The sequence below is a fragment of the Crinia signifera genome, chromosome 11 (genome assembly GCF_055691185.1).
Source record: "Crinia signifera chromosome 11, ASM5569118v1, whole genome shotgun sequence".
NCBI lineage: Eukaryota > Metazoa > Chordata > Amphibia > Anura > Myobatrachidae > Crinia > Crinia signifera.
The window spans coordinates 79,754,446-79,778,049 of NC_139227.1; the positions used below are offsets into that span (position 1 = coordinate 79,754,446).

General features: G+C 47.2%; 1 protein-coding gene across 1 annotated transcript in view; it reads right to left on the reverse strand.

The window, feature by feature from the left end:
* HRAS (HRas proto-oncogene, GTPase) overlaps positions 1-20,477 on the reverse strand; it is a 98,453-nt gene extending 77,976 nt beyond the window's left edge. Inside the window, exon 1 of the mRNA XM_083165279.1 lies at positions 20,206-20,477. The gene's annotated coding sequence lies outside the window, so the exon portion shown is untranslated. The remainder of the gene's footprint in view (positions 1-20,205) is intronic.
* Positions 20,478-23,604: the final 3,127 nt, after the last annotated feature.

The window sequence follows — 23,604 nt, forward strand, 5'->3', positions numbered from 1 at the left end:
CTGGGAAGTGACGAGCTGCCGGCTGCAGCTCGCCTCTTCCCGGCCGCAACTCACGGCCACGCCCCCTTTTCGCTCCCCAGCAGGCGGGACATTGAATACCGCCTGCATGTTCTCGGTCGAGCTGACCGAGAACGGGACTGGGTCATGGCGGTTGAGCCTCAGATTGAATACCCCCCTGAGTATCCCTGAGTATCCCTTATCCAAATATCCGTTATCCAAATTATGCCGAAAACTATACATTCCAGAAAGTGTGGGGGGGGGGGGGGAAACATGTTTCTTGCTAAAAGCACTACTGAGGACATGTGTAACAGCACTACTGAGGACACGTGTAACAGCACTACCGAGGACACGTGTAACAGCACTACCGAGGACACGTGTAACAGCACTACCGAGGACACGTGTAACAGCACTACCGAGGACACGTGTAACAGCACTACCGAGGACACGTGTAACAGCACTACCGAGGACACGTGTAACAGCACTACCGAGGACACGTGTAACAGCACTACCGAGGACACGTGTAACAGCACTACCGAGGACACGTGTAACAGCACTACCGAGGACACGTGTAACAGCACTACCGAGGACACGTGTAACAGCACTACCGAGGACACGTGTAACAGCACTACCGAGGACACGTGTAACAGCACTACTGAGGACATGATATTTAATTGGCACTAAATATGTGCAAGACAATGATTGCTTGACATTCAAAGTCAGTGCCAGAGATAGTACACAAACTTTTTTTTTCATGTTTGAAACCTTGTTTTATGCACCAATAGATGTGTTTGTTTCATGTGTTTGTACAACATGAATGCAAGATACCTAACTGAAATAAACAAATATTCTGAAATACGGAATAATCAGTTATCCAAAATTCTCCTGGTCCCGAGCATTTTGTATAAGGGATACAGTGGCGATTGACAGTGCAACTGGGCAGGCACTGCCTGATCAGTCTATAGATCTATCTGCAGATATCAGTAAGTTTGTACCCAGCTTTACAGTCCAGGTTTTAGCAATAGCCATGTTTGAACATAGATGGTTAAATAGAAATAACTCAAATACGAACAAAATCACCTATAGGCATCACTGACTGTGTAATGGTTAGCATTACTGCCTCACAGCGCTGAGGTCATGGGTTCGATACCCACCATGCCCCTGTGTGGAGTTTGTATATTCTCCCTGTGTTTGCGTGGGTTTCCTCCGGTTTCCTCCCACAATCCAAAAATATACTGGTAGCTTCCAGCAGAAATTAACCCTAGAATGTCTGTGTGTGCGTGTACATGGTGATAGGGAATATAGATTGTAAGCTCCACTGGGGCAGGGAGTGATGTGAATGTTCAACTATACTCTGTAAAGCGCTGCTGAATATGTGCACGCTATACAGGTTAAGTATCCCGTATCCGAATTATTCCCCAAAAAAATTATTTTATTTATTTACCCCCTAACACTATTTTTATACTTACCAAGTCCCCCGGCACCCACGGCAGGCCTTCAGCATCCTCTCCGTCGTCTCCAGCGGTCCCAGGAGTGCATTGCGTGAGTGCGTGCGCGCGCGCCGGTGATGTCACCGGCATGCCTGGGAACTCGCCGGAGGACTCCATGGATGCCAAGGGACCATCGGGGCACCACCAGGGTACAGGTAAGTAGGTTTAAAAATATATATTCCAAAATCCGGAAAAATCCCTTATCCGGTAACTCGTGGTCCCCAGCATTTCGGATAAGGGATACTCAACTTGTATAAGAAACTGTTAATAAATAATAAAATATCTGAACTGTTATAGAGTGCCTTGAAGAGCTGCTATATCTCCAACAGATAGCAGGGAGAGCATTATTAAACCTCCTGAAAAGTAGCGCCCCATATACACTATCCCATATACCAACTCTCTCGTTTAGTGTGTACACTCAACATTAATGATGCGCGCTCTCTAGTATGGTTAGTGACCACTGTACAGACAAGGGAGGACCTCTTTAAACCCTCGTCTGTACAGTGGTCATTAACAATCCACTACCCCTCCCGCCAACATACACACTTTCCGATGCCGGTGCTGCGCCAGGTCCCCGTTGCCAATATCGCTGGGCACACACATCGCCTAATGGAGGTCATTCTGGTCGATTTGCAAAGCTGTAAAATTCTAAAAGCCGCCGGTACAGATGCACACAGATTTTCCCCGCAAGCATGTGAACGGATTTCTACAGCACTCGCCAATCTAAGTCACCCTCTAGTGACTCAGATTTGCGGCACCCTGGTAGGGGAAGAGGGCGCGCAGCTGACATTCGGCGACGTCGGCTGCCCGCGTCATAGGCGAAAAACAGTGTCTATTCACACAGATGGCCTGTACATGCGCAGCCCATCACCAACGCTCACCATTGTGAATTTGCAACGGTGAGGATCAACCAGAATGAGGGCCAATGTGTACCCAGCTTAAAATTGGAGATGTTTTCATAGCATCCAATCAGATTTTAGTTATTTAGAAGATGGATAAATAAACCTCACAGACAGAAGGGCCCTGTCTAGAAAATATATAGAGACTATATCAATAACTATACCTTATTTAGTAGATGTTTTACCCTAATATTCCAGCTTTCCTTTCCCATGCAAGATCTGGACTTTAAAATCAGCCAACTGGATAGATCCAGCTAGTTCATACATCCCTAAATGTCATTGGGCGAGATTCTCTATTACAGAAATGCGGTAAAAACCCCGTTATTCGGGTTTTTACCGCATTTCTGTATTCTCTAACCTTCCTCCGCAGTGTCACCGCTGCGGAGGGAATCGCCAGCAAAAGCTGGCGGTTCCCTGCAGAAGCCTATGGGCTTCTTACCGCAGCGGTGTGTGAGGGATCCGTCACAGATCCCTCCCAGCATGCCCTGCGGCCGGCGCGTCAGTCTGTGCATGCGCAGACGGACTCCCGGGTCATAGACCCGGAAGTCCAGCAACGGCGCCGCATCGCAAGGGACAGCTCTTACCGCAAGAGCTGTCCCTTGCGTTAATGACCGCATATTTTAGAGAATATGCGGTCATTAGAAATGCGATGCCCGGCGAAGAGGGCTGCGGATTTTAGAGAATCCCGCCCATTGCCATTTATGAGGATGCAGGCTGGTCTATGCCAAATACCCATTCATTGCCACCTGCACAGCAGCAAGTGCCTTACACCTGTTTACCACTGCTCTACAATGCAGAGATGAATGGCTGCCATGTTTCCCACCACAGGGCAAACACACACGTTTGGGTACAACTGGGTTATATTTATTTCATAGCTCCATTCTGTCATGCCATACTCACTACCTCTTTAAACTACAGATCCAATGAATTGCTATTTTCTCCCCCTTCTCATCATCTCACTGTAACCCCAGGGGTTTATCAAGGAAATCGTTTTTTCCTTAAGTGTTGGTGGTAAATCTCACAGCCCTGGCCACACTCCAGGCCAGTGACAGAAAAAAGGGGAATAGGATTGAAATGTTGCAGCTACTGAATTCACTCTGGCCATGCAGCTCTTCCACAGCCAACTTAAAGAAGAAAAAACATATGTTTTCAGGTTAAAGGAATGAAGGAGCCCAAAGAAAGTAAGTACAAGGTGTCTCCAGCATGAGCCACACGGGCCCAGATAACCAGCTCTAGACACATATCCCAGGACCTTATCCCAGAAATTTTTTGTCTAATAAAAAGAGGCTAAAAATAATTGGTGAGAAAGACCATTGGTCAAAAAACTTTTTTTGGGGGGAGGGGGGGGGGGGGGTTCTATTAAGCCACCCAAAGAGGGAAAAAAAACTAAGAGAACATCTTCTCATGGAAATACATCCTACATGTGCTTCAATTTTTCTTCCTCTCCCGCTTTATTCTGGTGACCCTGCTCTCAGAGCATGTTCACTATTAATATATATGTATGTTAAGATATTATACAGTTAGGCAATCTAATGATAGCCAGAAGTAGTAGGACAGATGTGTCCACATGCATTTCACCTCCTTGTGCATTAAACTGCCCTTCCAGTCATGCCAACCAGTGTTGTGTAATGCGACTTATAGTGCATGCAGGATAGATTTACGTGGACACATCTGTATGTAGAAAAGCAAGTGAGGACTCCTCACTCTTGTATATAAAGATCAAACAACATTTATTTGTATGGCACCACAAGGGTTCCAGAGCACCTTACAAAGTACTGTGACAAGGACAGCAAACACAGGGACTCAAATGAAGACTTTAATGTTTATTTTGAACAGCTGGTCATAGCAATTCATGTTAAATCCATATGCAATCATTATTACAGGCGGTCTCAGCATCACAGACTTTTGCAAAGGTGCCAATGGTCCCTACAATAGCCCACATACTCCAGCCTATCACTTGGGCATCTAATCCACCATCAAAAGCAAGCTGACTCTGCCCTGGAAATCCTTATATCATGAAATCCCAGGTGCTGCTTATTATACACCTGGGATTCTGCTACTGCTCCCAAAACCTGATCTGGAACCTCCACATTACTTTCATGTGGGGAGATGCGGTCTCTGCCACAGTACATACTGTAAATAAGTGATCAAAACAAGGCATACATATGTTGAGATGTGTGCTTAGCAATATGTGCCAAGCGATTTTCCTTTAACTTCCTGGTGTCTAGATCACCCATACACACATAGCGATGTGTGCCAAGCTGATTCTGGCAAGTAAAAAAATAATAATAATAGCTAAGCAATCTAGATTGTGCCTGCATGCTCATATAATCAGAGCCAGCAATAGCCATGACTGTGCATTGCCATGCGCTGCACATATAGAGCAATTTGTGCTTAATTTCTAAGCGATTTAGAACGATGACTTAGAAAATAGTCATGTGTACAAAACAATGCAGGACAAGAAAGTTTTTATAAAATGGTTCCTCAATCCTGTGATATACCTATTCACTCTGCATGCTTTCTGCCCCCTAGCAGGGTGTGTTGTGGCAAGGGCCACAGTGCAGGTGGATGGGGGGAGAGGAGTATAGGAGGAGGGAGATTACTACTTTGTCCATTCTCCCTCCCTGCTGCCTCATATCCTGACCCTCCCTGCCATCCTCACTTCTTGCCCAAGGTCTACTTACCATGTCACCTGTCTGTCTCCCCCTCCTTCTAGATTGTAAGCTCCTTAGAGCAGGGCCCTCTTCCCTCCTGTTCTCACAGCACTCTTCTTGCATTTCAACTACAGCTCTCTAACTCACCTGCAATCTATTCTCGTTCACTTCCTTATATCTCAGCTGTATTGTATACTAAAATGTGTGCTATTAATTGTGCTCTGTTTTGATCTTCTGTCATTGTTATGTCTAGTTCTGTATATCCTGTACTGTTCGGTGTTCTATATGTACGGCGCTGCGTACCACTTGTGGCGCCTTATAAATAAAAATATAATAATAATCATTTCGGCATCAGCAAATAAGCAGCAACCAAGGTTTGGGCACAATTGTAAAAGGTGCCTATACACTAGTCCAATTTGGGCCGATTTCACCCCACCGGATGATTTTGATGTCCCCTTCGGGCACAATGTGTGGTCCTGTGCACATCGGACCTGAGCCAGAGGTCAGTCCTGCTGCACGTCCCACCTCCCTCCCCGCAGCGGGGAATAGGGTTACATGCGATGTATGATGTATCAATAGGGGGGGAGGGGGGCATATGGCCAACTTAAGAGTAGATGATAGCATATGTAAGGGAAGGAGAAGCGCATGATAGAAGAGGGCACAGCTTGTAAGAGCTTACATTCTAAAAGGGGAGAGGACAACCAACAGGGGTAACAAAAAGGGGGTAAGCCAGTGTCGAAGGAGAAAGTGAGCTAGACTGCAATAATAAAGGAGTGTTGAGAGCCAGTTTGAAGTTTTGTATAGAGGTTGAGTGGAAAATCTGATAGGGAAGGGATAGCATTTCATAGATCGTGAGGCACTGTGGGCTAAATCTTGGAGGCAGTATACATTTCTGGAGCAAAGAGGGCAGACAGGAGTGTAAAGAGAGATTAGGCCAGATATATAAATAGGAGAGGAGAGTATTAGGTGAGGGGTTTTGTAGCCAAGTAGGAGAAGCTTGAATTGGGTTCTGAAGTGGCTGTGTATGGGAGGCCAGTAAGAAGGAGGTTACAGTAGTCCAATATGGAGAGGACCAGTGAGTGTAGTCTTCCTTACCTCCAGGGCGAGTAAGGACCTGATCCAATAAATCTCTCTCAGGCATAACCTGCAGGACTGAAGAAGAGGAAGTAATTTAGGATAACTACAAGACAGCACTCTTGTAGTCTAGAGAAGATAGTTGTGATGTCAATATATAAAGAAATATTAAGGTTATGGGGGAAATACGACTGCAAATGAAAGTGAGGAGAGGTTCAGATTGGAAAAGTAGATTTGAATGTCATTGGCACATAGATGATATTGTCGGTTAAAAGAGCTGAGGAGCTCACTTTGGGGGAGATTCTGTAAACTAAAAATGCGGTAAAAATCCTGTTATCGGGTTTTTACCGCATTTTGGGATGTTCTAAACATTCCTTTGCCGGATTACCGCGACGGGGGGCATTGCCCCATAGAAGCTATGGGCTTCTACCGTGACCAACCGCCGCCCCGCAGCAAACCCCCCCCTCACCTTTGTTTGGGCAGCCGCGGACCTGTGACCTCCTCCTCCCTGCACTATGATCCTCTTCTGGGTGTAGGGAGAAGGAGAGGCCGGCGCAGTAGAAGCAGAGCCGGGTAAGGGAGGGAGGGGAGACCCGCTCACTTAATGCAAGAGCTGTCCTTTATGCATATGTGGTCTTTATGCATATGCCCTATATGTTACAGCATATGCAATAATTATGTTGGCGTTGAGTGGCGGAGTTGGGCTGCGGATGTTTGAACATTCCACCCTTAGAGAGGATCTATAAAGGGTGAATAGGAGAACAGGAGCTTGAAGAACGCCTACTATCAGTGAAGGGTGGGGGTGGTCATGAGAGGAGACAGAAAGAGTGGTAAGATAGGTATGAGGAAAGCCTCACACAGACTGAGAAAGTGAAGGATTTGCAGTAGTGGGTGGTCCACAGTGTCAGCAGCAGCAGAGAGGTAAAGGTGAATGGCTTGGTTTTGGTAACAAGGGTGTTATTACTGGCTTTCGTGAGGGCCAGTGGGGTGGAGAGGACAGAAGCCAGACTGAAGTGAGCCATGCAGGTAGTGGAGGACAGAAAAGCAGAAGGCAGTTGTAGACACTCAAGAAGTTTGGATGTAAATGGGAGTAGGGAGATGCGGCGATAGTTGGACAGTTTGAATTAAGGCTGTTTTTTTTTATTTTAAACAATGGGGAATACCGGGACATGTTTGAATGCAGAGGGGACAGTGCCTGAGGGGAGGCAAAGATCAAAGAGAGCAGGAGGAGATTGTCAACTGGGTAGGTGGAATGGATGGGCAGATGAGGGCCATAACTTCTTCTCCAGATGCAGGGGAGGGGTGGTCTAGGAAAGGAGAGGGTGAGGTACTGATGGCGTGGTGGTATGTGATGTATATTGTCAGTTTTAAATGCACAATAGGTTGCAAAGTCAAGGGTAGGAGGAGGAAGGGGGGGGGGGGAGAGTAGCAATGAGACAACATGGGTTTTAGAACTGGGAGGAGTCCCGTAGGGTGCCTGGTATTTAAACACCATGGTAACTTGCACCCTTTGCCAGCAAATTAATCCCCCCCATAGATTGCAGACCTTTTCCTAGTAAATTCTGAAGCACATCTTGCATCCTCAGTTTTAAAATACTCAGAGTACTTTATGCTTTTCCTGACAGCAGTGCTGGCTGCATCATTATGTCCTCAAAACAAGATTCTTCCAAAGTCTGAGATATTCATTTATCCTATTATCCTATACATATTCATAGTCATTCGGTTTTCTTCTTTTTTTTTTCCCAAGTAAAATATGTTTGAGAACTATGGCGCGTGTTCTCTTGCCGTACCAACGTGCGGTGCGGTCGGTAATTTCCGAAAGAACGCACATCTGAGAGTGAACTAGAATAAGGGCCTATGTGACAACTGGAAAATTTGTGAATACATTTGTTTTTTTCTGTCTAAAATGACTAAAGGGCCCATTAAGAAGGATTCCAAATACGATCACATTGTAACATGCAATCCTATCACGGAGATTTACCTTCCTGCACATGCAGGGGCCGAAAGGAGCCCATCCTTGCGATACACTCACCCAGGTCCCGGGGGATCTGGGCATGCACAGTTAGCACTGATCCCCTACTGACTGCACTGCGCCACCAGGAGTGAGGTCTTCAGCCAATAGGCTACAACGAGCGAACACAATCTCAGAATGGCGTTTGTCCCGGGACCTAATGCGATGCTGCCTGATATTGATACCTATAGGGGATGCGGCTAGTGGCACGGCCGGAGGGATTGAAGCAGGTGTTAAAATCCTGCTGTGTTAACTCCGTGATACATTCGGTGGATACTTAATATTTGTGGCTGATCCCCGATTACACCCACTTTTGGATAATTAGCAGCAAATATTAAATGATAAATGGGGCCCTAAACCCCTTATGTCTTAGTGATCATTTGTTCAATATGTGAAATAAACTAAAATATGGAGCATATTGTACATTTAAAAGTCAAGTGGAGAGTGAGTGAATGACACCCCTTTCAGACATACGGCAAAATCCCGGGATCTTTCACGTGCACAAACCTGGGATTAGCATATGTCTGAATGGCTCTACCCAGGATTTTAGTCGTCTAAAATCCCCGGTCCTGCGCACCTGCAATGGACCTGGGATTTTTAAAAACCCAGGATTGAACCGGGTCTAAAATCCCGGGTAGTATGTCGGGTGAGTCTTCACAATGCATGGCCAATAACACTACACAAGAAAGTATATTAACAAATGCTACATGTTCAGAAAAAGTATTTGCAGCAAACATATGTCAATGTCTCGGGAGTGCGAGATGGGAAACGTAGCAGGGAAGTCAATTCCTTCCTCCCAGCCACTCCCGTTATTCCCAGGAGAGTCCGTGTGCTTTCTGAGGTGGGAGCCTTAACCCTTCTCTTATAAGTGGGGGGACAACAATTTCTGCATGTTTCTTGCCAAGTAATGAAGTCTCCTCATATCTTAGTTGAAGTGCAATATACAACGATTCTCCCATTGTCCTCATGTGGGCACTGTGCGACGCTGTCCTATTGACGACAATATTCGTTATTTCTCAATGATACAGCAAGCAGGTTTGGGTCATAGGGTCGATACTATCAAAGTCGGAAGGTCGACTTGGACACCGTATCAGTGTCCTCGTGTCCCCTCACATAGCTCGCTGTGCTCGGCACACTATTGTATTCTCCCTGCACACCCTAGTGGATGGTAGGGTATGAAATACCGCCTGTATTGGAAAAAAATATTTTTTAAAAAGTGTCAACCTTTTGGCTGTTGACATTCCCATTGTCAACCTAATGCTTGTGTCGACCTTAGCCATGTAGACTTTTAATGATCAACCTAATGTACATCTGCCTTTATGCTATTGACCTAGCAACCATAACCCTGAGTTGCAATACTTCTACTTCATACCTCCCAACATTTGTCGACGGCGACTCGGGACGCATCTCCTGCACGCCGAAGGCGTGTAGAAAATTTTGGGGGCGTGGCCTACTTTCGGGGCGTGGCCTATACTCGCGGCTCCCGCGAGGCCACGCCCCCATTTTGCCGCTATGGGGGCATGACCCAGAGGCTCTGTGAGCCTCTAGCCATGCCCCCAGCCCCCTGGATGCGGGAATAGACGCTGTGCGCATGCGCACAGCGTTTATTCCCCGCTGCTTAGCAGCCGACAGGGGGGACTCCCAACAGCCCCCCCTCACCGCGGGACACTGCCGACCGCGGGAGGGACAGCGGGACAGGCCCTGATAATCGGGACTGTCCTGCTGAAATCGGGACTGTTGGGAGGTATGCTACTTATTAAATGGGAATATACTCCCAATGTATCCTTAAATAAGGATTCCTTTACATTGTTGTCCCTATACATTGGGTTTCACAGCGCCTGACAATTCATACATGAAAAAAAAAAAAAAGTTAAATAACGAATTACAGTAGAAGGCAATTTAGTACATGGTAATTAAAGACCACTCCATCAGGGGACAGGACACTGAAGCACTTATCAGAGTGGCAGAGAAAAGCACATAAGGAGAGAGGATCCTGCTTGTGGGAGCTTACATGCACCTCAGTATTACATTACCACGGTCAGGAGTCTGTGCACAGAATGCTGGAATAATGGAGAGCTGAAATGTATACCATTGCTACATATGATTAGTGTTAAGGTACCCATAGACGGTCCGTTCCCGGACCGTCCGTTTTGTACTATGCGATGCGCGCTCCCGCGCATCACATAGTACGGTACAAAAAGTATGTGCTGCACATACTTTTTGTACTAGCTAAACATCGTATCGGATCGCATTGCATGCACTAGGCATGCGATCCGATACGATGCATGCTAATTAAGACCCAAACGGATCCGTTTAACGGACCGTGTATGGGTACCTTTACCCTACAAGGTGAATCCTTTCATGTTTCCCCATTGCTTGGTTGTGCAAAGTTTTGCAGTAGTATATACTTTTCATAGGGTGCCCACAAAACACTTGTAAACCCTTCTACCTTTTCCATATCTCAGTGTAAGAAAGGAGCCAAACTTAGTCTTTGTAGCAATGGTCTAAAGGGGCATAAACACGGGCGATTTTTGCCACTTTTCTAAGCGATCTGTCTAGAACGCTTAGAAATTATGGGCCTTATTCTGGTTGAGTCGGATGGCTCCGAATGCGTACGGGCGGCCGATGGTTTGTTTTTGCGCATGTGCAGAGGCGTATCTGCGGACGCCTCACACATCCGAACACGGCGTGAGTTCCGTGCAGAAAATGATTATACGGAACCATCCGAGCAGGGGGTGGAGAGGGCTGTGAAGGGCTGTGTGGGCTCATTACCATATGCATACGCCCCGCATTTCATGGGGGCTCCCATGAAAACGCTGGGCGTACATATGGTAATCCGTCCGTGATGCACGTGTGGGGGGCGGACAGCTGACAGATGCCAGCTGCCCGCCCATATCCCTGCATTTGCATGGAGAAATGTCCGAATGGTCTGGAGCACTCAGTCCAGCGACCATCGAATGATGGGGGAGGTTCTCACAGATGAGAGTGCGTGTTCATATGGAAAATCCACTCGTGGTCCGTTCGGTCGGCGTCTTACCGCATTCGGACGGTGTGAGCAATCTGTACGGAAGGCGGGGCTAAGAACACTCCATTCCAGTCTGCAAATACGCATCCGTCCGAACCAACCAGAATAAGGCCCCAAGTGCGCATCACTCTGTATGTATGCCCCATAGCGATGGGGACACGCGGGACCACACATGGTCAGCTCAGATCTTGATCACATGAAGTCAAGATCTAGTTAGATCGCCTGCATTTGCATCGAGAACACAGATCACTCAGCACACATTGCTATGCGTGTATGGGCAGTCTAGCCAGCGATGTGTGCTAACTATATATAGTCCGACTTTGGACAAATACTTGATTGCTTAAAACCTCCCAATGTATTTGGTCGTAAATTTTACATTGTAGTTTCTCAAATGTATGACAAAGTATACAGGGTTCATACATTGGGGACACAATTCAGTGGTTTTGGGCATCCAATTCCCCTTTTCCACTAGCCTAAATATCCCGGGTTTTTGCACAGGAGTGTGCAAAACCCGGGATTTTAGGCAGGTGGAAACGCTCCCTGTAGAAATAATCCAGGTCGTGACACCCGGCATTTCTACCCAGGTAGTGACCAGAGTTGAACATGTGTTCAACCTGGGTCACTGTGTAATGTAAACGGGTAACCAGGGTCGATGCAACCCGGGTCCCGTTCACTAAAGTGCAAAAGCCGGTGCTGGGAGATGCTCTCATCTCCCAGCGACTCCCCGACCCCACCCCACGATGACGTCACCCGCCCGGCATTATGCCGGGTTGGGACTCTAGTGAGAATGGGTTTGCAAGCCGGGTCGCACCCAGGTTGTAGCCGGGTACAAAATCCTGGGTGCGACCTGGCTTGCAGATGGAAAAGGGGTATATTTTTCTGGTCTAAACAATAGTCACAGCTCAATTGTTGTTTAGGTGAACATGCATATCGCTACCATCGGCCACCCTCTAGTGGCAAGCGCAATAAAGACAACTGAATTTCCCCCCATTGTTTGCTGTGCATATACTAGAGTCCACCTTGATAATTGTTGGAAAGTCAACTAACAAAGCAGCGAATAAATTTGACCTGGTTAAAAAAAAAAAAAAAAAAATAACAAAATAGAGGCACTTTGGATCAGTGGTTTTTAATGTAATGGGGCATACACACGAAGCGATTTAAGCCCCATTTCTAAGGGATCCGACTAAATCGCTTAGAAATAAAGCACAGATCGCTCAGTGTGTATGGGGCATAAATCCTTCAACACTTTTCTTGCTTTTTTTTTTTTCATGTTTGATTGTCTTTGACATTACATAACCATTGTTCTCTGTGCTACAAACCGTTCATGACTGCGTACACAAAATTACAACACAAGCGTTTAAAGCCAAAAGAGGGGGTATCAGAGAAATAAAGGAAAGCCTACGAACCTTAAGTAATGCAATTATCAAATTCATTTCAGACTTCTCCAGATCTAATAAACCTATGAAGCCCCTACATACATGAACAGTTGGGAATAATATTGGTGACTCTGAATAGAGTGGAGTCCTCTAAAAACAAACAACAAACCCAGTACAAAATAAAAAAATATTACATAACCATGTCTTGGGAACAGCCATGTTTACCAGCATAATTGTAGATAATCTGCTGCTACACTATAAAATACATTTAAATTAGTCTACCATATTATCTGTCACACACTATATTGAGTTAACCCGCAACTGAATTTAAGGATGCCATGTGCCTGATTCCTGTTCACTCGCAAAAGCAAAGTATCTTTCTAATGGACAAAACTTTGTGCACTGCAGGTGGGGCTGATGTAACAGGTGCAGAAAGTTAGATTTAGGCAAGTTATTTTGTTTCTGTGCAGAGAGAATTAGATTTGGGTGAGTTATTTTGTTTCTGTGCAGGGAAAATACTGGCTGCTTTATTTCTACACTGCAATATAGATCTCACTTTGAAGTAAAACCCCACCCAAATCTAATTCTCTCTGCACTTGCTACATCTGCCCCACCTGCAGTGCACATGGTTTTGTACATTAGAGAATTTGCTTTTGCAAGTGAACTAGAATCAGGCCCCATGTCCCCAAAATGCTAAACCACAGCCTTTTAAAAACCCAAAAGTATAGACTAGGTTGTTGATGTACACATTATGAAGTGAAGAGGGCCTAAGCAGCAACTTGGGAATTGGCAATTATCATTCCAGACAAAATCCCAAAAGTTGAACACACAGTACATTATAGCAAATACGGGCATGCTGGGTACACACTGGCCAATATAAAAGACATTCAATTGAATGGGCAATATATTGTAAGCACAGCAGCATGTGTACCATTGATCTGTCTAGGAGGAGTGACATCATTCACAGACATATCGGGTGATATTTAATGATATGCGAATATGTGACTTTTGCGATATTTTCTCCAAAAACGGCCGAAATCACACTTTCACGAATTCGCATATTTAATGAGATGCGGAAAACTGCAAAACCCGCCGATTTTGCCGCGAAATCGCACTTTCTGAAAGTGCGATATTTACTCGCGCCGGAACTCGCATCCAGATGTTTTCCCATTGAAAAGTATACAATTCGCATATTTAATGAGATGGGAAAATGTGACTATAAAAAAAAAAAAAAAAAAAAAAAAAAAAAAAAAAAAAAAATCGCCAAACATTTAGACCAGGTTCTGATATGCGAATTGGGTACTTGTGAGTTATCTGGGCGTCCGATTTTGGATCCGATATCGTATGCGATATCGTATGCGATATCGCATGCAAATCGCATGCAAATCGTAAATACAAAATCGGGAGCCTCACAAGTACCGATTTGCTATTCATTTCATTACCCCACTATCCCCAAAGTGTGTCTATCAACGTGAACCCGAAGCGTGGCGAGCGCAGCGAGCCCGCGAGGGGCGGCGGTACGCGTCCTCCGACCTTTTCATGCCCTACTATCCACTAGGGCGTGGAGTGAGAATAGAATAGTGTGGCGAGCGCAGCGAGCCACCGAGCCCGAAGCGTGGCGAGCGCAGCGAGCCCCGCGAGGGGACGCGGACACCTTCACAGGTATCCGCGTGCCCTTGCGGGCTTCACAGGTGTCCGCGTCCCCTCGCGGGGCTCGCTGCGCTCGCCACGCTTCGGGCTCGGTGGCTCGCTGCGCTCGCCACACTATTCTATTCTCACTCCACGCCCTAGTGGATAGTAGGGCATGAAAAGGTCGGAGGACGCGTACCGCCGCCCCTCGCGGGCTCGCTGCGCTCGCCACGCTTCGGGTTCACGTTGATAGACACACTTTGGGGATAGTGGGGTAATGAAATGAATAGCAAATCTGATGCAAATCGCATGCTAAATCGCATGTAAATCGCATGTAAATCGCAAATCGGATCCGATATCGTATGCGATATCGTATGCGATATCGCATGCAAATCGCATGCAAATCGTAAGTACAAAATCGGACGCCCGGATAACTCACAAGTACCGCGAATTGTCCAGAACCCTGCACAGATCATTGAGATCTGTGCATGGTCCGGTGTTAAAAAATGTGTTAAAGTGTTTTTTGGGGAACAAAATGGCATGGGGTACCCCCTCCTGAGCATAACCAGCCCCGGGCTCATTGAGCCAGACCTGGTTCCAAAAATACGGGGGACAAAAAGCATAGGGGTACCCCGTATTTCTGAAACCAGCCCCGGACTCTTGGACCAGTCCTGGTTCCAAAAATACAGGGGACAAAAAATCTGGGGTCCCCCCCCCCGTATTTTGAAACCAGCAGCGGGCTCCAACAGCCCGTGGTGTCATTTTACATAAGATCCCCCGGCCGAAACATGAGCACCGTGGCTGGTCAGCCTTGGACGGGGTACCTGGAGGAGTGGGGACCCCCGCTATAAAGGGGTCCCCCCCCCCCAGGCTTCACCCGTCCAGGGCTGAAGCCCGGGGCTGTCACCGGCGTCCGTGGCCAGTGGACGCCGGCCTGATAGGGTTAAATCTCACATACGTAACATTGCTTTATGCAGGAGAACTACAAGTGCCAGCAGACCTCCCCCGCATGCTGGGACATGGAGAACCACAAGTCCCAGCATGCGGGGCATTAATGGGCCCGCTGGAACTTGTAGTCCACCTGTAAAAAATAATGTTAAAAGAAAAGACACACACAGAAAAATATAACTTTATTTTACATACACCTCACTTTTACACCAATATACTTACCAATCCAGGATCCAGCGCTGGCTCCCTGCTCCACAGCCGGTTTACCCAGCAAGGACAGCGGGCTGACCGGCTTTCTCCGACGCAGCTAACAGCCTCTGTAGCTCTACAGAGGCTGAGATCGTCTTCGGCTTATGCTTGATTGGCCATGGAGACGCATCGGCCAATCAAGCTCTCAGCCTCTGCAGCGCTGGGACAGAGCTACAGAAGGTGATAGCTGCGCAGGAGAAAGCCGGTTCAGCCTGCTGTCCATGCGGGGTGAACCGGCTGTGGAGCAGGGAGCCAGCACTGGATCCTGGATTGGTAAGTATATTGGTGTAAAAGTGAGGTGTGTGTGTATGTGTGTAAAATAAAGTTATACTTTTCTCTGTGTGTGTCTTTTCTTTTAACATTCTTTTACAGGTGGACTACAAGTCCCATCGGGCCCATTAATGCCCCGCATGCTGGGGCTTGTGGTTCTCCATGTCCCAGCATTCGGGAGAGGTCTGCTGGCACTTGTAGTTCTCCTGCATAAAGCAATGTTACGTATGTGAGATTTAACCCTATCAAGCCGGCGTCCACTGGCCACGAACGCCAGTGACAGCCCCGGGCTTCAGCCCTGGACGGGTGAAGCCTGGGGGGGGGTGACCCCTTTATTGGGGGGGTCCCCACTCCTCCAGGTACCCCGTCCAAGGCTGACCAGCCACGGTGCTCATGTTTCGGCCGGGGGACCTTATGTAAAAAGTGTCCCCCGGCTGTGACATGACACCGCGGGCTGTTGTAGCCCAGTGCTGGTTTCAAAATATGGGGGACCCCCAGATTTTTGAACCAGGTCCGGCTCAATGAGCCCGGGGCTGGTAATGCACAGGAGGGGGGGACCTCATGCATTTTTTTTGTTTGTTTTTTTACAAACACAAAATCGCACGTTACCTCCAATTCGCACATTTTCATGCCTAAAATTCGCCCATTATCGCACTTTTCTTTCCGGAATACGCACCTCATTAAATATGTGAATTTGCGGCAAAAATGCAATTTTAAAAAAAATGCAATAATGGGTGATTTTGAAAGTGCAAAAAAAACGCATCTTATTAAATGTCACCCATCGCGTCAGCTGCGCAGCACAGCAGAGGCACCAACATCGCAGCTGGGTGGGCAAATTCAAATGAGTCATCCGGCGGGGGGGAGGAGGCAGAGCTTAAAGCTGGCGTTGCCTCCTCCATAGTGTGACATTCCCGTTCGCTCGACTCATTTAACCCGTTCACATCGCAAAGCAACATGCCAACGAACTGGTAAGAACTCTGCTTTTACCGGTTAGTTTTGCTACCAGTTTTTGGAAACCGGTAACCCCGTTCACATCACACTAATTACCCACTCCACTGAGGCATCCTATCATTTATTCCCCCCCTACCTGGGCAATGCAGGGAAGGGGTCCCTGCGGCGTATGCGAGATCAGTGGTGGCGTTAGGGATGACCATCAATGATTTTGATGATTTATGGACGATGTTGAATACTTTTGCCATCGATGGGGGAGAACCAGATGGTTTCCCCACATCAATGGCATTGTAGAAACAATGTTTCTTTTTTTTCATTCAAGGTGCTGGGACACGGAGCATAGCTCTGCCCCCACAACCGGAAGCCCCACCCCCACATTTTGATTGATTCACCGGCCATTCAGTCAAATGTGATGGATAACCATTAATAGCTAATCAATAACTACTAGTTCCCATCTGGCGCAGGGTCCCCGCTGCTGCTGATCTCACATACGGATCCCCAGCGCGATCCCTTCCTGCGTCGTATATGAGATCAGCGGCGGGGTCCCTGTGGCAATGGGAACTAGCATTTCCGCCACTGATCTCACATAAGCCGCAAGGACCCACGTGCCTGACAGTGCTGTCGACCGGACCCTGCTGCCCAGCAGGATCCCTTCCCTGCCTTGCCCAGGTGGGGGGGGAATTATAGGATGCCTCAGTAGGGGGGCAGGGGGAGATAGGATGCCTAAGGGGGGAGGGGGGGAGGAAAGTGCCTGCGCTGCCCAGGTGGGGGGCCCAGACCTCCGTGCATATCTAATGACCGCAATGCATAGTTAACGCTCAATGTCCACCCGCTCATTAAATATTCACTGCACTGGGTCCTGCTCATTAGATAGATATGTACAGAGCGGGACCACTATTGGCTGGGTCCTAAATACTGTTTCAGAACCGTTCAGACTGCGAAAAAAGAAAAAAAAAACGTGTCTGAAACGGGAAGGACCCTGCTTTTTTACCGTATCCAAATACCGTTTTTTGGGAAACGGTAAAATCACTGTGGACCTTTCTGACCGCACATACAGATGGAGCCCCTCTCAACTATCTTCCATGGCTATCCTATTGTTCTCAGCAGCAATCCAATACATAGAATAATACAGTAGGGGATTAGCAGAGTAATCCTATTACTCACTTAATCCTATAAAAGGGCTAGTTGAAGTAGCGGTATGTTTGTGTGTACGGGCAATCCCCCATACACTCGCAACCGGGAATCGGCAGTGATTGACAGCTCAACTGGGCAGGCACATGTAAAGTCATAATGGATTGGGCGGTGTGTATGCAGAACATGCTGCTCCCATCTGTACTGGTGTATACCCAGCTGTAAAGTGCATTTGGGGGCGCAAATTCGGGGTCCACTGGTATAAAGAAATAAAGTTCAAACAGATTGCACATGGGCAAAAAACAAATGACATCATTGCAGCACAAGAACAGATTTGACTTTACTAATGAGAAGTCAGGAAGGAGATGTCAGTAGCAGAGAACATGCAGTCAGTAACAGCTTGGAACGTTAGCAGGTGCTTCATACTATCTGGAAAATAGATATTCCCAGCAGCATCCAAAGTGTTCTTAAGTAGCGTTTTCTGTGTCTAAAAGGAAACTTTCTTAAAATTTTGAGCACTTGTTTAGTTTCACGGCGGCAGCGGCCGTGCGTCTGAGTCCCCTTGCGCGGCTCGCTTTGCTCGCCCACGCTGCTGGCTCGGTGGCTCGCTGCGCTCGTCACGCTATCTAAAATTAACTCTATGCCAACGTGGATAGTAGGGGTATGAACTATCTTGTTGGCATAGAGTTCATTTGCCTTATTTTTGATAGTTTAGTGAGCGCAGCAGCTGGAAGTTCACGGCTGCCGTACTGCCGCCATGAAACTAAACAAGTACCAAATTTTGGTAATTTAAGCAACAAACCTGGCATCGCCGGAAGTAATTATGAATATCTGGATGAGTGCGTAATATTATATAATTATCATCAACTTCCATTTCTAAAAGGCGCACCAAAGTTTACACAAAGGTGTAAAGGTGCCCGTACACTGAGGCGATTTGGTCCGATTTCGGCCAATTGCGACTAATTGGACCAAATCGCCTCTCCCTGACATGCAGTCGGGTCCGATGCGCGGTCCCGGGCGCATCGGACCTGACCAGGCGGTCGGACTGGCTGGCCGTCCGACCACCTGTTCTGGGACCTCCCTCCAGGCGGAAAGGTGGGCGGGAAGCAGGGACTCATGCGATCCATCACAACGGAAGGTCCCGGCGGCTATCAGCAGTGTATGGGCACCTTAAAAGTTATATATAGAAAACAGTAACAGGATATTAGAGCATAAACATTATATACTGTATAATGGGAAACCAAAGCATAAGTGCCAGACATTAATAACACAACAAGAACAGGGACAAGGGCAGGGCAAAACACAGAAGCCTACAGTGGACAGTCGCAGGAAGCAATCAATTCAGTATTCTCTAATGCTGTACATATGGGCGAGAGGAGTCACTGATGGCTACTGAGCACTAGTGACATGCAGTGTGGTAGGGAGGGAGGGAGGGGGGGGGGGGGGGGGAGAAGCCCTCAGAGCTTACATCAAAGGTTCTCAAACTTGGTCACAGAATCACAAGTGAAATAATTAGCTCCACCTGTGGATCTTTTAGAATGTGTCAGTGACCTGGAAAACATGAACTGTGTGGGGTCCTGAGGACCAAATTTGAGAAGCAAGAGTAAAAAAAAAATTTCCAGAATTTCTCTAAATAGTTTTGGAGTAACCCACCTTGCATAGTCATCCTGGAAATGCTCCTACTGTATGTATAACTTGACCAACTTCATTCAGTATCATTCACCATTAAGTTTATCTTTTTGTTATTCATCCATTGCATGTTAAAAAAAATGATATCAATAAAACATCACTAAAAGTGCTGTGTACAAAGCTTTTTCTATACGAAGAAAAAACTAGTTACTCAAATATAAGACATTGGTTTGTTATGGGCCTTAAAAAAAAAAAAAAAAAAAAAAAAAAAAAACGATGCCCTGGTCCAAAGACGTGAGCACTGGAAACCCACCAGTGGATTGGCTCCCATTAAATACATGTCACTATTAATACATGTCACTATTATACTACATCCCCCAATATATAGTAATCAAATACAAATAACAGTTTGCACTGGTGAAATAATCCCCCTGCATCCAGTTATTCCAGCTCATATCATGACAAGAGTGCTGTAATTAGACATCTACATCCTCCTTGTTCTATAGGCAGATTTGATATAGGGGAAGCAGTTGGGGTGACTTCAGGACATCATGAACTCATGCTCCTTATCTTCTATATTAGGGACAACACATAAGAACATGTAAGGGAGTTGGCTGACCCCACAATGGCCACTGCACTTTCATCATGGCTACTAAGGTCACACCAGGACTGTATGAGCTCATTCATGCAGATATCCTGTGTAGAGGTGCACAGCAGCCAAACCATCCCATAGAGGTAAACAAGCACATGTGCTGATGCATGTTAGGTGCACACAGCATCCCAGGCATCCCTGCATTGCATCAGGTCATAGGACATGGGAAAAGATCAACAGGGTGGTTAATACATCCCAGTCACATCAAAGCCACACTCACCAGAGATCTGTTGCAGAGAATCACCCACACTAAAACGCAGCCAGCTCTTGGCATTGAAGATCTGCCTTATAAGTGGACGAGAAAAAAGTTTCAGCAATGCAGAGGGTCTGGTAGGGTATATCCACAGCAGCCTGCAAGCTCCGAAGCCACCCTGTGCGGGCTCCCATACGATGGGGTCTGCAGTGTGCAGATGAATGGGTGATCTGGGCGTTGCTGTCTATGCAGCTGCTGCATTGACTGCTCTCAGCTCTGGAACAATGTGTGCAGCCCACGCCCAGGGAGCTGCTGGATGCCACGCCCACCGGGGAGTCAGTCATCAGGTGCATCAGAGCTGGTATTGGGCGAGGGGGGCGAGTTTAACCCCGCCCACCCGTCACAGTCTATAACGCTGCAGCATGGGGAGCTGCCTGCTGTTGGAAATCTGCAATGGGTGATGGAGTAGTCTGTGTGCAGGCTTGCAGCACACTATAAACCGGGAGACATTTACTAAGATGGGAGTTCTATTTCACAAAGGATGTTGCCATGGGCAACCAATCAGAATCTACTTATTTATTTAGCACTGTCTAGAAGATAATAGATAGTATCTGATTGGTTGCCCATAGCAACATCCCATGTGAAATAGAACTCCCTTCTTAGTCAATTTCGACTACTGACTATACATTGTAAGGATCTTGTAGCTTCTGTAATGTTGTTGCATTTTACAATCCTCAAGCATATTCCTCAGGTACAGTATTGTGCAGCAGGTAACATACAGCTCCGAACATCAGACATTGCAAGCAAAATGGTACAATAATACCCCTTTCAGACATACAGCAAAATCCCGGGATTTTTCACGTGCACGTGCACAATCCCGGGACCAGGGTATGTCTGAAAGGTTCTACCCGGGATTTTAGTCCTCTAAAATCCTGGGTCCTGCGCACTTGCAATGGACCCGGGATTTTTAAAAATCCCGGGTAGTATGTCTGAAAGGGGTATTGTGCACTTTCTTGCCCCTACTATGTTGCCCATAGCAATCAATCAAATTCTATCAATTACCTATTGCTTTCTAGAAAATGATTGGTTGATATGGGCAACATACTTTTTTTTTTATTATTCATTTTTAGAAGCTTTAAATTACTCCTAACTTAGAGTTGTCTACCCTCCCGGAATGGCCGGAAATCAGATCCCCCTCCTGGCCCCCAGAAGGGGAGGCAAGTTTCCCGAAATGCGGCCAGTCTCCCGCACACCTCCCCCGTGTGGAACCAAATGATGTGAGTCGTGTCATTGTAGCCTAGCCTACCACTGTGCAACGCCTGAAAAACCGGCATTGCATGGCGGGGGCATGGCCACGAGGACATGATCGCGCTTGCCATGCCCTCAAACATTTGCGGCACCACCCCGCCCCTTTCCCATCCCGTCATTGGCCCATAACCGCCCCCCCCCTGCTTTTAACACGTTTTAAAATACCGGTATTCTGTAACCCAGTAAATTGACAATGGAGCTTTCACATTGCAGCTGTCCCGGTTTTAAAACGGTAAAAAAAATGGCAATATACCGTGTTAAAGCTGCAATGTGAAGCTGGTATAAGATGGGAGTTCTATAGCAACCAATCAGATTCTATGTCTTATTTATTTAGCACCTTCTGTCTAGAAGATAGAATCTGATAGGTTTCTATGAGCAACACCCCCTCTTCAATAGAACACCAATCTTTAATTTACAAGAAGGAATGTATTAGAACCACAAGGTAAATGCAGTTCTATGGCACTTGTCTTAAATTAAAAACACGGATGTCTTCTTATTGGGATTCGGTATGGAATCCCGGCGTTCAAAATCCCGACTGCCAAAATCCCGACAGGGGGGGACGTGGATCGCCCCCCCTTTACTTATTACTTTATTATTACATTATTACCCTTCTTTTATTTGTTTAAACCTCTGATTGCCAGATGCCCTCACCATTCAACAACCCTATAAAACCCAAATCCCCTGCTCTTCCTCCCCCCCCCCCCCCCCTCCCTCCACCCCTCCTCTTCCCTCTGTCCTTTGTACCTGAAGTAACCAGATGGAGTCATGTATTATGGTGAATTAAAGGTCACAATTTATTAATCTGATAACAAAATATACTGTTACTTAATTGGGTGGCTAAGATAGCACTGCGGTCCACCAGCCCTTATCATAGCTGAATCACGTAACTGCCTGGTGGCAAAGATAGCACTGCGGTCCACCAGCCCTTATGGCAACTGAATCATGTAACCACCTGGGGGGCCGGGTTCCCCTACTCGCAACAGAAAACCTGTAACTGCCTGGGGATCCTGTTTTTCCCCCCAAAACCAGGCCTGGCGCCATACCTTGGCTGGCCCACAGTACTTCCGCTTCCGATGCCAGGCCTGGCGCCCAGGGGCGGGCTGGGCCGGGGGGCAGGATGCCACATGCCCCCCGGGCCGGTATGTAGTGGCTGGGTCTGGGCCGGCTGTGTTCACTTACACTGCCGCAGTCGACATTGGGTCCTACTGCAGTGCCGCACACAGGCCTCCTCCATGGTGACAGCCCCTCCAAAAATGCCGCCTAGGAGGAGACAGACACTAGAGGTACTGCTGTACCTCTATTGTCTGTCAGAGGATGACAGCGCTGTTTAAAAGGAACCCCAGCATTTACTTAGGCTGCCGAGAGAATGAGGGAGGGGGGGTTGCAGTTTACCTGCGGAGGCCGCCTGCGGGAGCGTGGGTGGCCCTGCTTCAGGCAGGTACATGGAACTCTTTATGCTGCATGTAGTGAGGGGGCCCTGGAGGAGCTCATGGAGGCTGAGCTTAAGCTGACCCTGCTAGAATAAACTGCCTGTACTGTAAGTACATTGTTCTGCCTAGACTTTGACATGGTGTGTGTGTGTGTGTGTGTATATATATGTATGTATGTGTATATATATATATATATATATATATATATATATATATCAGTAATGAACAAACCGTGCCACTCCACAAGTTAAATCAGGTAAATATATGTTTATTGGGCATTATGGTTTGTGGCATTATGTGTAATGGGCATTACGGTGTGTGACAATATGTGTAATGGGCATTACGTTGTTGGCATTATGTGTAATAGGCATTACAGTGTGTGGCAATATGTGTAATGGGCATTGCGGTGCTGGCATTATGTGTAATGGGCATTGATTAATTGGCATTATGCTTAATGGGCATTGCGGTGTTGTCTTTATGTGCAATGGGCACAGAGGCGTAGCGAGGGCGGAGCCGGTGGAGCACTTGCTCCAGGCGCAGGTAGATAGCATGGCGCCGGAGCTGTGCTGGCACCGGCACCGCCAGCTCGTTCGCCCTCTCCCCCGCTCCCCCATTCCTCCGCTCCCGTGCCCGCTGTGTCCGGGAGAGACTAGAGACGCGCTGCTATGTAAATTTCACGTCTCATGCT